We start from the raw sequence: 7,249 nt of genomic DNA on the forward strand, positions 1-7,249 counted from the left end.
TTCTGGACTCACCTGTTTCCAGCTACAACATCACCTGCTTCCAGCTTAGCTTCCAGCAGTGTACAGCTTCTCTTAAAGGGCCGGTGTCCTTTCTGCAGTTTACCACTCTCCACCGGTATTATTATTTCTCCGCTCTCAAATTCTACATTTCATCTACATTGCATCGCTCTCAAGCTTTATTTATTATTTAACTGGTTCCAGCCAGTATCCACTCCGTGCCAACACCTGTCTGGTTCTAACCAGTACCCACAGCAGCATTTTATCTACAGCAGTCCAGCTTTCCCTGGAACACCAGCTGGTACGACCCTGGGCTTTCCTCATTGCTACAGTTGAGCCTGGTAAGGACTTTCCAACTTGCAGATAATAAGAACTGTCTCATACCACCAGAGCTCTGTGGCCCCTGCCACCCTGTAGTACCCAGGAACTGTATTATTATTTCTCTGCTGATTTTTATGTTACTTTTTACTGCTACTGTGATGCATGGAGTTTGTCATAAATAAATATCATTGACTTTTACTCAAGTTGTCGTGGTCACGCCTTCGGGCGGTTTCTCTTCATGTTACTTACATGTCCAGGTGTCTGATACAACCTCCCAGGTTCCGGTACATCTCAGCCCCTACAACTGAGGCTGCCTTCCGTCAGCTCAGGCCCTCAGTTGTGACACTGTCACTGAAATGATGGGTTGGTTAAAGTGTGCATGTCCTGTTTATACAACATAAGGGTGGGTGGGAGGGCCCAAGGACAATTCCATCTTGCACCTCTTTTTTCTTTCATTTTTCTTTGCGTCATGTGCTGTTTGGGGAGTGTTTTTTGGAAGGGCCATCCTGCGTGACACTGCAGTGCCAGTCCTAGATGGGCCAGGTGTTTGTGTCGGCCACTAGGGTCGCTTAGCTTACTCACACAGCTACCTCATTGCGCCTCTTTTTTTCTTCTTTGCGTCATGTGCTGTTTGGGGAGTGTTTTTTGGAAGGGCCATCCTGCGTGACACTGCAGTGCCACTCCTAGATGGGCCAGGTGTTTGTGTCGGCCACTAGGGTCGCTTATCTTACTCACACAGCTACCTCATTGCGCCTCTTTTTTTCTTCTTTGCGTCATGTGCTGTTTGGGGAGTGTTTTTTGGAAGGGCCATCCTGCGTGACACTGCAGTGCCACTCCTAGATGGGCCAGGTGTTTGTGTCGGCCACTAGGGTCGCTTAGCTTACTCACACAGCTACCTCATTGCGCCTCTTTTTTTCTTCTTTGCGTCATGTGCTGTTTGGGGAGTGTTTTTTGGAAGGGCCATCCTGCGTGACACTGCAGTGCCACTCCTAGATGGGCCAGGTGTTTGTGTCGGCCACTAGGGTCGCTTATCTTACTCAAACAGCTACCTCATTGCGCCTCTTTTTTTCTTCTTTGCGTCATGTGCTGTTTGGGGAGTGTTTTTTGGAAGGGCCATCCTGCGTGACACTGCAGTGCCACTCCTAGATGGGCCAGGTGTTTGTGTCGGCCACTAGGGTCGCTTAGCTTACTCACACAGCTACCTCATTGCGCCTCTTTTTTTCTTCTTTGCGTCATGTGCTGTTTGGGGAGTGTTTTTTGGAAGGGCCATCCTGCGTGACACTGCAGTGCCACTCCTAGATGGGCCAGGTGTTTGTGTCGGCCACTAGGGTCGCTTAGCTTACTCACACAGCTACCTCATTGCGCCTCTTTTTTTCTTCTTTGCGTCATGTGCTGTTTGGGGAGTGTTTTTTGGAAGGGCCATCCTGCGTGACACTGCAGTGCCACTCCTAGATGGGCCAGGTGTTTGTGTCGGCCACTAGGGTCGCTTATCTTACTCACACAGCTACCTCATTGCGCCTCTTTTTTTCTTCTTTGCGTCATGTGCTGTTTGGGGAGTGTTTTTTGGAAGGGCCATCCTGCGTGACACTGCAGTGCCACTCCTAGATGGGCCAGGTGTTTGTGTCGGCCACTAGGGTCGCTTAGCTTACTCACACAGCTACCTCATTGCGCCTCTTTTTTTCTTCTTTGCGTCATGTGCTGTTTGGGGAGTGTTTTTTGGAAGGGCCATCCTGCGTGACACTGCAGTGCCACTCCTAGATGGGCCAGGTGTTTGTGTCGGCCACTAGGGTCGCTTATCTTACTCACACAGCTACCTCATTGCGCCTCTTTTTTCTTCTTTGCGTCATGTGCTGTTTGGGGAGTGTTTTTTGGAAGGGCCATCCTGCGTGACACTGCAGTGCCACTCCTAGATGGGCCAGGTGTTTGTGTCGGCCACTAGGGTCGCTTAGCTTACTCACACAGCTACCTCATTGCGCCTCTTTTTTTCTTCTTTGCGTCATGTGCTGTTTGGGGAGTGTTTTTTGGAAGGGCCATCCTGCGTGACACTGCAGTGCCACTCCTAGATGGGCCAGGTGTTTGTGTCGGCCACTAGGGTCGCTTAGCTTACTCACACAGCTACCTCATTGCGCCTCTTTTTTTCTTCTTTACGTCATGTGCTGTTTAGGGAGTGTTTTTTGGAAGGGCCATCCTGCGTGACACTGCAGTGCCACTCCTAGATGGGCCAGGTGTTTGTGTCGGCCACTAGGGTCGCTTAGCTTAGTCATCCAGCGACCTCGGTGCAAATTTTAGGACTAAAAATAATATTGTGAGGTATTCAGAATAGACTGAAAATGAGTGGAAATTATGGTTTTTGAGGTTAATAATACTTTGGGATCAAAATGACCCCCAAATTCTATGATTTAAGCTGTTTTTTAGGGTTTTTTGAAAAAAACACCCGAATCCAAAACACACCCGAATCCGACAAAAAAAATTCGGTGAGGTTTTGCCAAAACGCGGTCGAACCCAAAACACGGCCGCGGAACCGAACCCAAAACCAAAACACAAAACCCGACAAATTTCAAGTGCACATCCCTAATTTTGAGCCCACTCTCCTAACCCTGAGAACCATTTGCGTGGGTTCAACCATGAGACCCAGCCAGTAAGTTCATTACCTACAGTCGCTAAGGTAAGGTTGTGCTTCCTCCTGAACTCCCACTTCGACTGTAAGATATCGTCCATCTTCTGATCGATGATCTCCGTGGGGTCGTCAGTGCTGTTCGTAATATACGTACAGCACTTCACACCATATTGAGTTGCCAGAGTAACACAGTACCCACCTGTCACGGCTGTAACATAATTAAGGACCATCCTGTGCTGGATCAGTTCCTTCTTGTAGGCTTGTAACTCCCTTCCCATATACCTGAAGGTGTCATCATACATCTCGGTGATATTGTCTATCAAGTTCGCTAGCGCATGGATGTACCTATAATTTATAGTTCCTCTGGCAATACGGGTGATATCTAATGTGAGAAGGAACTGAATCCCGGTGGATTCATGGATCAAATCAGAGGCTGCGCGCTCTGCCCTATCTATGAGGTGTCTCTTAAAGATGATTTCATAGTGAGTATGAGTATAAGGAGTCTGAGCACTGCGGTGAACATCTTTCATTTCGTCGTGGGTTATGGTCATGACCTCTGGTAGTACCTTTCCAATGCAACACAATCCCTCAGAGCTCGGAGTAAGCCACTTGTACGCTTTCCTCCCACGTATGAAATAGGCATCATCTGGGAGAACATAGGGGACAAAATGTAACATCACCATATTGCAAACTTTCCAGGTAAAGAAACAAATCCCTAGTTCTCTCATTTGTTCAGTACAAGTATCGAGCTGGATGATATGGGCACAATACACTGACTATACTTTCCCAACCCACATGGTCTTGCTTCCACGTGTATACCTATACCGAAAACACCTACCACTGTTGGCAATCTTGCGTACAAGTTCGGAGTCGATAGGAATCCTATCAGCTCTGTGTGAAAAAGTCATTGTCTGGTTATTCATCGTCACTTCCCAATTTCCTGGTTTTCGGTAATTGGATATATTAAAACACAACAGGGACCTATCTACATGATACTGGTGGAGCTTCAAGCTAGGGGGCCTAGATATATTGAATTTCTTGTCCACCGGTCTCCCACCCCGTAATTTGAGTACTTCATCTATTGATAAAGGGTATGGTACTAATCCTGACTTACTCTGTCCTTGAGGTACCTGTGAGCACACCCAGCATTCTGTCTGGTTTAAGACCTTACCCACTAATGAGTGGTAATCACTCAATGGACGTCGGTCCATGTTGATATTAATGTTGGACTGACATCTCTGGATGCACCCGTCTTCGACTATGTTCTCACAATTCCTACAAATACAAGGGCCCTCATTCCGAGTCGTTCGCTCTGTATTTTTCATTGCATCGCAGTGAAATTCCGCTTAGTGCGCATGCGCAATATTCGCACTGCGACTGCGCCAAGTATCTTTGCTATGAAGAAAGTATTTTTACTCACGGCTTTTTCATCGCTCCGGCGATCGTAATGTGATTGACAGGAAATGGGTGTTACTGGGCGGAAACACGGCGTTTTATGGGCGTGTGGCTGAAAACGCTACCGTTTCCGGAAAAAACGCAGGAGTGGCCGGAGAAACGGGGGAGTGGTTGGGCGAACGCTGGGTGTGTTTGTGACGTCAAACCAGGAACGAAAAGCACTGAACTGATCAAACAGGCAGAGTAAGTCTGAAGCTACTCTAAAACTGCTAAGTAGTTTGTGATCGCAATATTGCGAATACATCGGTCGCAATTTTAAGATGCTAAGATACACTGCCAGTAGGCGGCGGCTTAGCGTGTGTAACTCTGCTAAATTCGCCTTGCTACCGATCAACTCGGAATGAGGGCCAATATTCATAAGACAATAACCCTTCACATTGCCTCCGAGCTCCATGACTACCAGAGCGCTTATTGATACTAGCCTTTACTCGAGTGATGTGCTGTTCCTGAGATCCTACATATTCGTACTCGCCATCAGAACCCTTTCCAGATCCTTGCTCGACCTCTCTGGGACCCTCACCAAAACAAATTGTCCTGATCAAAAACAGAATTACTAGTAGAACCTGTAACGCAGTCTCTTGTGGTAGATCCATTTCGTTAGGGGAAAGAAGGAAAATAAGGAGGAGAAAAGAAAGGAAAATACAGGGGGGGTAAAAAAGAAAATGGTGTGACAACCGTCCTTGGTTTTGTTGCTCTCTGTGCTCAGGTGCCTTTCAACAGTCCTGCCTCTCTACTTTCCCGGAACAAACACTCTAGTGATACGAGGTTCTCTTCACCTTGCTCTTTGAACACACAGTTCTCTCCGGGTCAGCGACCTTCTTGCAGTTGGACAAGTGGACCCAAGTCTCTCTTTCAGCGACCTTTAGTGCTGTTGTGTTGGTTAGCAAGACTTGGTATGGTCCTTCCCACCTGTCTATGAGGCAACCTGAGCGTAAGAAATTTTGAATCATCACATAGGGGGTAATTCCAAGTTGATCGCAGCAGGACATTTTTTAGTAGTTGGGCAAAACCATGTGCACTGCAGGGGAGGCACATATAACATGTGCAGAGAGATTTAGATTTGAGTGGGTTATTTTATTTCTGTGCAGGGTAAATACTGGCTGCTTTATTTTTACACTGCACATTAGATTGCAGATTGAACTCACCACACCCAAATCTAACTCTCTCTGCACATGCTATATCTGCCTCCCCTGCAGTGCACATGGTTTTGCCCAATTGCTAAAAAAAATCCTGCTGCGATCAACTTGGAATTACCCCCATAATCCCAAGGCTCAATGTCATGACAATTACTGTTCGGTAGGTCAGGAATCACCAGCTTTAGATTTCTTTGTTGATTTCTCAGCTACTGGTTCATCCTAACCAAATATTTCACAGTTATTTCATTATTGCATTTCAAATCATCCTGGGGGTCTATCATTACATGAGGTTGTCGACCAAAAAGAATTTCTAAGGGTAATAAGTTAAGCGGAGACATGGGAGTGGTTCTGATGCTGTATAGCACTAGTGGCAAAGCTTCTGGCCACAGCAATCCAGTTTCAGCCATCACTTTGCTCAGCTTGTTCTGAATAGTGCTGTTCACTCTCTCTACCTTCGCACTGGCCTGTGGTCGGTACGGAGGATGTAGCTTGCTATTAATTACCATCAGTTTGCACATGACCTGAAAGACTTCACCTGTGAAATGGGTACCCCTATCACTTTCAATCATTCTAGGGATACCATATCTACACACAAATTTCTGCACAATTTTCCTTGCAGTGAACGTAGCAGTATTTATGGCAGCAGGGAACGCTTCTACCCAGTTGGAAAATACATCCATACATACTAACACATATTTCAAATTCCTACAGGGTGGTAACTGTATGAAGTCGATTTGTATTACCTGAAAAGGTCCATCTGTAGGAGGTATATGGGATGGCTCTGTTGGTATTGTCTTACCAATATTCTTCCTCAAGCAAGTAAAACACGTCATTGCTCTCTTACCTGCATGAGAAGAGAATTCTGGTGCACACCAGTAGGCTCTTACCAGCTTGCACATCAGTGGCGTGCGGTGAGGTCAGTGGCTGGTGAGGCACTACAGCCATAATATCCGCCGAATCCTTCCGATGATCCCTACCGCCGCGAGCCAATGCCCGCTACTGCCTATGAGCCGATGCCCACTGCCACCACTAATGGCTTACAAACTCGCCCAACATCAACTTACCCAGCCCTCTGCCACTAATTTGCATCTCAATCCGATGCCGCCAATGCCCGCTGCCTGCCTGCTCATCATACTTGTGATATATTGTAAATTTTTATAGAAAAATAAATAAAAATTAGTGTTTGGGAAGGGAGTGGGAGGAGGACATGAATGCAATTTTGTTGTCCAGGGCTTCCATTAACTTAATGGAGAAGGGTCTGAATGGGTAAAAAAAAAAATGCGTGGGGTCCCCCCTCCTAAGTATAACCAACCTCGGGCTCTTTGAGCCGGTCCTGGTTATTTAAATACTGGGGAAAAATTGGACAGGGGTTCCCCGTATTTAGACAACCAGCACCGGGGCTCTTAGTCCGGTCCTGGTTCCAAAAATACGGGGGACAAAAGATGTAGGGGTCCCCCGTATTTTTAAAACCAGCACCGGGCTCCACTAGCCAGGGACATAATGCCACAGCCAGGGGACACATTTATGGAGGTCCCTGTGGCCGTGGCATTACCCCCCCCAACTAGTCACCGCTGGCCGGGGTTCCCTGTAGGAGTGGGGACCCCTTAATTAAGGGGTCACCCCCCCCCCCTCCAGACACCCAAGGACCAGGGGTGAAGCCCGAGGCTGTCCCCCCCCATCCATGGGCGGTGGATGGGAAGCTGATAGCCATGTGTGTAAAGAA

This window comes from Pseudophryne corroboree, chromosome 8, assembly GCF_028390025.1.
Source record: "Pseudophryne corroboree isolate aPseCor3 chromosome 8, aPseCor3.hap2, whole genome shotgun sequence".
Taxonomy (NCBI): Eukaryota; Metazoa; Chordata; class Amphibia; order Anura; family Myobatrachidae; genus Pseudophryne; species Pseudophryne corroboree.